An 11,198-nucleotide genomic window follows, 5' to 3' on the forward strand; every position below is an offset into this window, starting at 1 on the left:
GCAGACTTCAAATTGTGTGGATTGAGGCTGGTTTTGGACTCTGTTCCCTGCCATTTGGCTGCCTGAGCAGCATGATGTGGATTGAAATACCCAGGGATCTGTCTTAGGCAGAGCAGAACTGTGTTGCCTGGAGATTAAAACATACCCAGGAAACACAAGGTTTTTAGGTGACTTCATAAAAAAATACACAGAGTAGGTTTTTCAAGTTGTTTTTTAAATGCATTCAGCCCTCTGCATCCTCCCCAGCAGTGACACTGGAACATTCCTTTAGCTATTACATGAGGCAGAATCTCCTTTCCAGAGTGCTGGAATGTGCAGTCAGTCCAGACATCTGATGGCTGGAAAAAAAAAAATAGCAGGGGCACTGTGCAAATTTTATTATTTTTATTAAAATCAAAATGCTCTGGGTTTGTAGCCTCCAAAGCACTTGGACTCCCTGCAATGAGCAGATAATTTGTAATTAGGGAAAGATATTAATGCAGATTCCATTGGAATGAAAACACACAAATGTTTTGATGTAGATTGCAAGAACACTTCACAGCCCATATAAAATTCTTGTGAAATACTGAAGTAAAAACCCTTTCCCTCGTGCTCTTTGAGCATGTCAGCCATCGAGGGGTTGATATAATATAAAGTAATATGTTAACACAGTGAAACCCAGTTATTAAAAGAGGATTAAAGATACTCTGCTTGAAGACTGAAGTGTTCTGCTTTGGTTTTTTTTGGTCACTGGACAATTCCAGGATTTCAGAGTTAATTCCAAATGTCATATTTTGCCACTACTCATTGACGGTTGCAAATAGCTATGCTAAAAAAAAAAAAGGAGAAAGAGAACAAAAGAGGTTTCAGATATCCTAGTCCATTCCAGGAAAGGCTGCCAAGTCTCCAGAAAACTGAACTTAGTAACTGAGGCTATTAAAATCACAACTTTTTATAGAATTTTCATTTTATTACACTTTCATCCTCAGGTATTTAATAGAAAACATTGCACATAGGCTGTTGTTCACTTTCCAGGCTTTATCTGCAAGGTCCCTGTTGGTGTGACTACAACAATTTCAGTGGGATCCCCCTGTCGAGGAGCAGCACTGCATCCCTTTGGAACGATCTGTGCCACTCGGGAACGTGTCAGCAGCCAGGTGTGGGTGAGCACATCTCCACCCCAGGGTAGCCGTGGGCTGTTCCTCATGGCACAGAATGGGGGGGGAAGGCAACAGTAAACCCGAGGGTTGCACCCCGAGTGTGCCACACGCTGTTCCAATAGCGCTGAAACAAAGGGAATGGAACAGTTCTGGAAAACGTTACTCCTGCTCTGACTGCTGGGGCTGCAATTAATGCTTTCCTTTTGGGGGAGAGGAGCGTGGCACAGGAAAGGAAACTGCCTCCTTAGGTACAGGAAATTGTGCCCATTAGTCATTATCTCTGCAAGTTAAAGGAATAGGTATTATTCCATAAGAAATCCCAGAGCAGCAGTGTAAGAATAAAATGATTCCCGAGAGGAGGGAGAGGGTGAGTGATCAGAGCATTGGACAGGCACTCCAATTTCTTGGATTCTCTCCTTCCTCTCAGTACATCAGTTAGTCCCAGAGCTTCCCTTGCCTGTTGAGTGCCTCAGGTGAGGCGTGATTCCCTTACGGCTCCAGGCAATCCTGAAAATGTGGGACCCGTTCCCCCTGGAGTTATGAAATGGGGACGGGCTCCTCTTTTTTACAGAGGAAAAGCATGAAATCACAGCCACATTGGCTGGAGTTGTTCCCCATTGAACACTTACACTTCCATGATGTTTTACTGTTTGCTCCATCCCATTTTTACAGGCTCCAGCCTTATGGATTTGGCAGTTAACTATTTGAAAGGAGGCAGAAGTGATTTCCCAGGAGTGGACCTTTCTCCCACTAATGCTGGGATGATGTTTGTTTCATAGTGCATGTGGGCATAGTGGGAAATGTAAATGTGTTAAGTTTTACTGTCTTAACTAAAAAGAAGATTAAAATAACCATATTCTGATGCTTGTCGTTCTTTGCAGTAAAAGCTCACATTTCTGTTCACTTCGTTCACCTCGGTCTGTGCCCGTAACGTTCGACTTACTCGTGACAAAAGCTTTCCTGAATCTGCTTTGCTCTACCTTAACTGGAAAATTTGTTTGATTTTGCAGAGGTTCTGCACGGTGAAGTTCTTCTCTGAGCAGCCCCTTTTCTCAAGGAAGCTCCAAGGAAGCAGGTGGGTGTGACAGCATTGCTTTGTTTGAGGCTTGCTCTGATGGAAGGTTCCCTGTCCAAGGCAGCTGGGTAAAACTATCCTGAGAGTCCCACCCCAGACCATTCCATGATTCTGGGATTATATTTAAATATTCCCTGTCCTTTGCCCACCACCTTTCCTTTATGCTTTGAAACCCAGTCGGTGTGTAACAAACTCCACACTGGGTGACAGCTCTAATCTGCAGTTCAGGACAATCCTGGGTGCAAAAAATCCAGTGGAGACCACGAATGTCCTGGGGCACCACTAAGTAAGTTATTCCAAGGGCAGCCAGTCAACCGTTTGTCCAGTGGGAATGAAGGGAGGGAGCGGGAAGCTGGGCAGTTTTGATTTAAATGTCAGATTGTTTTGAAGCGCCGTGTGTGCAGTATGTAGGTCAGGGCTGAAGGGACAGACTGGATCTGCAGAGGTGCTGAGAATGATTAATTTCCCTGGGCAGAATTCCCCGGGTTTTTTTTTCCCTGTGTGCTCAAGTCAAGCTGCACATTCTCATGGATGATGGGCTCAGGTTTCGGACCGTCTGCCCAAAGGGGAAATTTATCCTGGCAGCTGCTGAAAGGGGAACTCTTGTGGATTGGCACCAGTTTGTGCGTTAAAAGAATGATTTTTTTTTTAATTTTTTTTTTTTTTTTTTTGCTGCGTTTTGGGGAGCTTTTCAAGGATGGTTTGTTTACATTGCTGCTGTGTTCTCTGGCCATTTGCAGCAGCCAGAGGTGATACTGGGGTGCTTTCCAGCAGCTGCCCGGCACCATGGAAGGTGTGGATCAGGCTCCTTTCACTGCCCTGAATAAGCAGTACCTGCATTCCTGTGGAAAGCTGTGCCCACAGTGCTAGAGAGGGCCTGGTTCCCTGGGGATGGGCTGACTGTCCACTTGGTCTGAAGTGTTTTCAGTCATCAGCCCTTTGTTTGCTGCCCAGCCCCAGTCTATATTGCCAAACGAGAGGCTAATGGATAGCATTGTTTTAAACACAATAAAATGCAGCCTCGGGGAATACTTAGGGAAGACTTAAAATCTCACTAACGCTCTTTTATATGAGCACTGGCCCTTCTGTCTTGTGATCCCAAGCAGTCTGCACTTTTCTCCCCAAAAAGACATTTAAAAACTCGCCTGACAGGAAGTCTTAAATGACAGTAGAACAAAGTCTAGAGAAATGAAATTATGTTCTAAAATACTTACCTTAAATATTCTAAACTAAGGACTTTAATTAGCAATTTAGTGTTTACTTTTTTGGCACTTTGGTGTTCCCTTACACGGGAGTAGATTTTTCCAATGGGTTCTGCGACAATTGCACAGTCCATCTTGTCCTGCTTTACACAGATTATAGTGGTCCTGAAATTGTCCAGAGAAAGGTGTCTGAGGGCCTGGATTTTGCTGGGATTGCTGAGATGCCTCACTGCAAGCCCTGCCTTCGCTCCTGCTCACTCTTTCTGTTGTCACATTCTCAGAGGCCCCGAGAGAAGAGAAGCAGGTGGAGGGATTATGCCCAGGATGTGCATTATACCCTGGATGTTCTGTGCTGCAAGGGGGGTTAAAAGATGGCTGTTATAATTAAATAATGGTGTCAGCCATATTTCCTATTTCCTAACACAACTTGGCACGTTCCTCCAGCGCTTCTCCTGGTAAGTGCACATGTAACTTGTAGGTATCCTCGGAGCAGAGCTCCATCGGTGCAAAGGAGGCTTGCAGACAGTGCTGTTTACTGAATCAAATGTGTTTTCCTGGAATCCCGATGGATTGATTTCTTCCCTCTGCAGTTTTTTCTGGAAACTGCCCCACGGTGGAGTTGTGCCTTCTGGGTCAGAGATGAAAGGAGCTGGCCTGTAACCTCGTGAAACCGAAGCCCTTTTTTTCCGAAGGTACAGTAAAATTTTAGCTGTTGTGTTGAAATGCAGTTTTGCCTGCTCAGGAAAGCCTATTAATTCATATTTTTGCCACAAAGAGACTACTCGGATTCTTCATTGCTGGACACCCTAGGTTGCTGCTGGATTTTTGAGGAGTCTAAGTCAAAAATACCCTGTTTTGGTTTTGACCTCTTTTCCATACATCATGAAAAAACCATGATCTGGGATTCTGTTTGTGTATAACTGTATGATTTCCAAATAATTTCTTCTGACCCAGTGCAATCCTGTATATGGGAAAAAACCTGTTAAAGATACCTAAAGAGGTTTACATTGAGAACTGTCAGTTTTTTTCAGACCTACCCTTAAAATGCTGTCACTCTGCTGACAGGTCTTGGGGTCTGACACATTTCCAGTATTTATGGTGGGAAATGGCATCATAGCATTAAGATAAATTCTTCCCTCCTGAAGCAGAGCTTGGAAGCAAAGTGACAGGGAAAAATACTGGGAAATGGCTGCGCTTTGTATGTTTTTGTCACCGCTCAAATCACAGCCCAATCCAAGTGCTTTCTGATTCTCGAGCAGAAATTTCAAAAGCCTGCAATATGCTTTTAAAATTCCAGATTTCAGCTGAAACTCAAACTGTTAAACCAGTGTAAAAGAATCTGTGCTGGAGAGATTTCCAGCCAACTTGAGACACAACCAATACTGGAATTTTTGAAAAATCTGATCTTGGCAAAACTGCTCCATGTGTTTCCAGGCCATTAAAGTCTGGACAATCTAAGATAAGCAGCTAAACTCCACGGATTTCTTGCAGCTAAATCTGGCTTGCAGGGAGTTACACCACAGACAAACCTCCCATCTTAGAGGCTTGTAGAGACAAAAACTCCACAAACCCCAAAGTTGTTTGAAAGCACCTCATCTGATTTGAAATGATTGGTGTTTTTCCATTGAGCATTTCCCTTTGTTTTCCCTGTCATATGGATGGAGGAATTTTGTTGTTCTTAGTTGTATGTGTACATAAATTTAACAGCTATAAATTAAGACTTTTTTTTTTTTTCTTCTTTTTTTAGAAACCACAAAACAAATGCTACTTGGTTATTTTCAGAAATACCACAATTTCTGGAACTATATTCAGAAATACAAAACTGGTTCATTTTTCTGGGATTTGAGTCTCCTCCTACCAAATTAAAAGGGAAAGAATTCTCCCAGAAAGTATGGGCATATCCATTTTCCAGGCAGATCTGTAATCACTTTAATCACCTCAGGCTTCAACTGCAGGTTATCAGGGAGGAAATGACTTTTTCTCAGCAGTGACTGACATTCCCCAAAATGTCCAGGGTTTTTTCTGTATTTAGGAGAAGAGGCTGAAAGGCAACATTGTGATAATCTTTTCTGATCTGCTGTTCCATTAAAAGAGGTAAAAGTGGTCATGGATCTCACAGTGTGGGAGATGGGAGTCTTCCGAGAACAGGATGTGATAGGCCGGCTGCTTCCTTATGGAATTGTCAGGAGAAGCAGAAGGAGGGCTCTTTTATTGTGCTAGGTGGTTGGCTGAGGTGGGTTTTTTTTATTAGTTGGTTGGGTTTTTCATTCATCCAGGTTTTTCCTTTGTCTCCTTCTATTACAACACGCTGGAGTTCCTGGAGGCAAAGCGTGGAGGCAAACCTGATGAAAAACTGCTTTCATTTGTCAACTTTCCAGTGTCCTTTAGTCTCTCCATACAGAAACTTAAACATTTTACTGTTACACTTGCCCATCTTTTGGGGTTTGAATGGCAACATGCAGCATATCCTCTGAATGAACACCATGAGCTGGAAATGTCCCAGTTTTAGGGAGGTGAGTGCTTCTGCAGGTGTGCCGGCATTTTTGTCTGCCAGCAGCCGTACCAGCAAATCAAACCAGTTTAAATCTGACTCTTCTCTTGCTTTGAGCTCAGAAGGCATTCCCTGAAATGCTTGAGGAGCTTTATCCTGACCAGTCTAGGAGCTTTGGCTCCAAGGCTGTGGATAGTGCTGCTGCTGCTGGGAGAATCCTTGTGAACCCTCAGCTGGCCCCGCTCTGAGCACCTTGTTTGCTCGAGTCCTTCTGAAGTTCACAGTCACAGGACCAATACACAACAGCAGTTTATCATGCCCACCTAAATTAAGGACTGGAGGAATTAGCAGGGTCTAATATTTCTGCTAATTTTGACAACATATATCAGGACTTCAGGAGTTCAATTCCAACTCTAAATTTGATTAACCATTTTTCTCACTTCTTTCCACAAGGGAATACAGAGCATCCTGATTTCATCTGAACTGGCTTGTTATAAATTAAATTCTCCTTCCGCAGGGAATCCGCATCCTAAGTTCCCCTGTGTGACATAAATGTTTCTCAGGAAACAAAGCCCTTTTTTTAATTCTTGCCCCCAGGATAGGTAATCAGGTTGTCTTCAGGACTGCAGCAAAGGTGTGTGAGCACAGTGGGCTGCCTCTGAGGCAAGGTGTGCCAGGGTTAGTATGGAGTGGCAGACACAGATTCAGAAATGTGCTGGTGAACACAGGGAATCCTGCAAATAATGAGGTTATTAAGTCCAACAGATATTAAGCATTTATTTTGCATTTTTTGCTTTAAAAGGAGAAAAAAAGTCAGCATGAAAGCAATGTCATTTTAAAGGATGGATCTTGTAGTCCTCAAAAGAGTAACCACTTCAGTTTAGCCAGAAAAAAGTAAATATTTCCTCCTAAGGACTGGATTCTTGAGATACTCATCAGTGTGTGCAAGAATATTACATCACTGTCCTCTGGGAATATCCATTTCCATCTTTTTCTGCCCCATTCTGTAAAACACTCTGTGAGAATGAATCAGTTCCCTGAATGAAATCTCATTTTCTCTGACCTTTTCCACTATATACAGGGAACAGAATTAAGCAGAACAGAGGAAATGAAGTTATCCTTTCATATTTTAGAAATTATTAAGGCTTCTGCATCTGGGGGTGTTATTCCCGGTCTGGAGAGCGGTGCTGGATTTTGGAGGGACTGTGTCCCAGGTTTCCATGTGTGTGGCAGTTGGATGGCAGACAGGAAGGGGCTTTATGTTTTGGTACCTTAAATGACAGGCTTGTCCTTGTCCTTGGGAAGCCCAAGGCCTCGATGGCAGAGATTCCTGTTGGATCCTGTTGTGTGTTCTTTTGGAGTTGCTCAGCATCCCTAGCCAAAGTTTGGCTTGGAATAAACTCCCTGAACTCATTCCCCTGTTGATCCCAGGGCTGTTAGTGATGCCAAGGGTGTGTTTCTGGTGCTGTTTATCCCTTTTAGTTGGAATCTTCATTTTCCAAAGGAAATCTATCCAGAATCTGTTGAAAGGAAATCTGATGTGGTCGGGAATGGTCATTCCTTCCTACAGCTTCCAATTCACCGTTCCCTCTGATGGATTTATCCCTGGTGGAGGACATGGAGAGCAAGGCAGTGAGGTTTCACCTGCTGTAGGTGGTCAGAAAGAACTGCTGCTGGGTTTGCCTAAAGCCAGGCTGCTTCAAGTCATAGAACCTGAAATGATTTGAGTTGGGAGGGACCTTAAAGCCCTTCTTGTTCAAGGCCCTGCCCGGGGGGGGGGACACCTTCCACTAGACCAGGTTGCTCCAAGTCAAAATTCAAGGGCTTATAGCATGGGTCTGCTTGGAGAATTTAGGACCTCCATAATCCCCATGGAACTGGCAGCACTGCCACAGTGTTCACTCCTTTCCTGCACTGCTGGCACAAAACCTCACTTTATAAAAAGCAGATGTTTCTGCTATTAAGATGCCCCTTTTCACCATGTTTAGCATTCAGATGTTCCTGTGGTTGGAGTCAGATAATGGCTCTTTATTTGTTGGGGTTTTTTTCAAGTCTGTAAGGACTGACCTTTAACCAAACCTCTCTGCAAGAATGTTTCTGTACTGGATGAAGAGAGGAGTAAGTCAGGCTCTTTGTCTACTTTGGGAAGTATGATTGGAATATGATATTTACAGAGGTTCAAACAGAAACTACCACGGCCCATCCCTTCTGTAGGACTCTGGATTTTGGTAACATGACGTGTCATTCCTGATATTACTGCAGAGATGCAGCAAATCCCAAACCTTGGCTGAAGGATGTGTGGCCAACCTTTAATCCACTTTGTAGACACTCCACAAGAAAGTGTACTCATGCTGTTCCAGACGTTCCAGCTGCTCCATGGAAAATGTATTTGTAAAGCTTATGGCAGATTTTAAGCTGTTTTTATGTTTGTTACAGATGTTTTATCAAGCTGTAATTTAGGAACTGCCTCTGGATTAAATTTATTCGGTGAGAAATCATGCTAGAAATTGCTGGTGAACAAGATTTCTCCCAGCTCCTGGTTTTGACAGCCTTGGAAGCATAACAGGAGCAGCCTTTCTGGTTTCCTACATTCCTTCAGGCTTCAAAGGGGCTTTTTGTCATTTTGGTTTGGCTTTTCAGGAGAACATAAACTCAGGTTCTTAATTCATTTGAACTTTGTGTACATCCTCAGAATGGGTTCTGTTGGACAGAGCTTGGAGAATTTCGATTCCATGAGACCTCTTTTCTCTCTCTTTTTAAGTTCAGACAGGAATAATGCTGAATAATGCTCAGTTCTGTGTTCATGGAGCAGGCTCCAAGGGGCCCTCTGAACTTGCATTATTTCTAGAGCTTTAAGGTACAAGATATTCTCTGAAGGTCATATGGGGAGGGTAGGTGTGAGCAGAGGCCAGGGCAAGGCAGTGTATCCCAAAAACGGGAGAGCAGCCGGCCTATGGAAGCTGTTCTGGCCTAAAGTGAGAGGATAAACCTGTAAAGCCCAAGAAAACTAGGCACTGTTTCCTTAGGAAAGTTTGTTTAACTGATAGACTTCATTTGCCAATGGTTATCTTTAAATTAGAATTACAGTCATTTGCCTGATTGCTTCAAGATGTACTCTTTTTTTTTTTTTTTTTTTTCCCCTGAAAGGACTCTTAAATCCCAGGAGAATCTCTGTAATAAACATCTGTTCTGGCTACACCAGGCATAGCAATGGGTGGCTGCTGTGATCCTGTGTGTGTTTAGAGGGGGCTCCTCGATTAACCACAATTCCTGGGCCACCTGGTGACACCTTTTAATGGAAGCAGGTACGTGCATCCGGTAAGTGAAATAAATGAGTCCATGGTGTGCTGAAATGGGAGTCAGGGTTTGTTTTCCCAGCAAATTTTGTCACTCATCAAAGTCTCAATTTGGAAAGCTTGGAACGCACTTACAGGTATTGGACTTTTCATAAGCAGGCAAACATTGTCTTTGGGGCAAAGCATAGTAAAGGTATAGCATAAAAGCAAATAAAAATATTTAATATATATTATTTGTTTGATTTATTATCTACATATTATGGGCATTTATATATTTCTATACCATATATATATTATCTATATAACTATCTAACTTCTTCCATGTGTAATCTTGTGAAATCATCACAGATTAAATTCATGGTGGGGTGTAACTGCAATGAATTATGTGCATCCAGTGAACATTATTTTAACTACTTTTTTTTTTTTTTATTCCCAAATCCTCAGTCATGGTCTAATCCTGCTCTATCAAAGGTGACAGCCTGTTTGCCACTAGTTTGAGTGACAGATGTTGAGAATTTGTGTGACCTTTTGTATTCTTCCTTACACCTTCTACAAGAAGGTTCTGCCCATTTTGTTAAGCGCATGGTCCTGCTGCTGTGTAAAATGTCAGCCTGGCATTATTTAGCAGACTGAGCTCTTGTTGGAATTTAGTGGAAAAACAGGATTCTGAGTCCTGGACCGTTGTGGATGAGAGCTGGATGTAACAGCCCACCTCTGGACAGGCAGGTCAGGTCTCAGCCCCCTCAGTTCCTGTGGCTCAATCTACAGGTTAATGTAAATGTCTGTCACTTTTCTGCTGTGCTAGAGGAATGGGTGCAGCTCTCTGGATTCCAGGGAAGTACCAGGTTATCTCTGCCAATGCCAGTGGCCAATTTCTAGTATAAAAAAAAGAAAAATAATACCACAGTCTTACTTGATTGTGATGATGGGATGGTGACAAAGGAGTCCGTGAGTCGGTGGCTTCCTTTTCTGTTGGAGATGCCGTTTAGGATTGAGTTTGGGAAAGGAGGGAATTCTTAACTAGTGGCTGCATCCTCTGTGCGGGGAAGCTGGGCTTGGAGATGAAACACCGAGTTCATATTCCAGCCCACTCACTGATCATTAAATACACAGGAGGAGCTGGGACAGATGGGCCACATTCCACATTTTCAGAGCATATTGCAGAATTAATTGTGCTGACAATGTTTAAGAAAGAGCAGCTCCAGACTCTTTTCTCTTTGGCAGCAGTGGCTTCTGGCTGCTGTCAGGGAGATGGACATGTTTCTCTGGGTTTATTGTTTTGGGTTTGGCTCATATGCTCATTGTACAGATGACTGGGGGAGCATTACCTACAGTCATTAACCAGGCGTCCAATACTTGCAGCAGTCAACAGCTTTTTACCTGAGCGCCTGTGGATTTGGGAGGGGGAACTGCACTAGGACTAGATAAGGAGAGGTAGGAGGGAAGGCTGGAGTGGGATCCAGGCTGTGTTGTTGTTTGTGGCCAGCAGAGATGGCTGTCAGGGATCCAGAGGCCTGAGGTCTGGTCTGCAGAGGATTCCAGCGTGGTTTAGTCTAGACTAAACATTTTTGGATGCACTGAGTCTATCACTCTTGCTCACGTTCCCCTGCCAGGGACTAATTGGAGCTGATGATTGCCTGCCCATGAGACTTGCGAATTCCATTTGGAAGGTGCTTTTTTTTTGTTCTTTTCCTTGTTTCAAAAGCATTTTACGGGTTTTGGCAAGAGGCTATTTTTGGCTCTAAAATGACAAGAATATTTTCAGCACAGATTTAGGCATAACTGTTAATATTCTCCAGATTCCTTCATTGAAAAATTATGCCAATTACAAAGAAACAAAAATCCACCCCTCTCTCCAATTTAGCTAGCCAAATTTACTTTCTGTTCCTTTCTTTTCAGCCCATAAAAAGCTCTTTCCTTCAGACCTGGAAATGCAGAATGCATTCCTTCATCCTGGTTTTGATGGAGGTCCGTTATATGTTTGTCACCCAAAAT

General features: G+C 43.2%; 1 long non-coding RNA gene across 1 annotated transcript; it reads left to right on the forward strand.

Moving 5' to 3' along the window:
• The first annotated feature begins 1,075 nt into the window (after positions 1–1,075).
• On the forward strand, positions 1,076–9,207 carry LOC114068042. Its single transcript, XR_003573506.1, has 4 exons — positions 1,076–1,142; positions 2,150–2,214; positions 4,007–4,108; positions 9,055–9,207. It is a non-coding gene; the product is annotated as an uncharacterized LOC114068042 (long non-coding RNA).
• Positions 9,208–11,198: the final 1,991 nt, after the last annotated feature.

This window comes from Empidonax traillii, unplaced genomic scaffold (assembly GCF_003031625.1).
Source record: "Empidonax traillii isolate 1590-97213 ecotype Southwest subspecies unplaced genomic scaffold, ASM303162v1 scaffold998:size213616, whole genome shotgun sequence".
In the NCBI taxonomy this organism is placed as follows: Eukaryota; Metazoa; Chordata; class Aves; order Passeriformes; family Tyrannidae; genus Empidonax; species Empidonax traillii.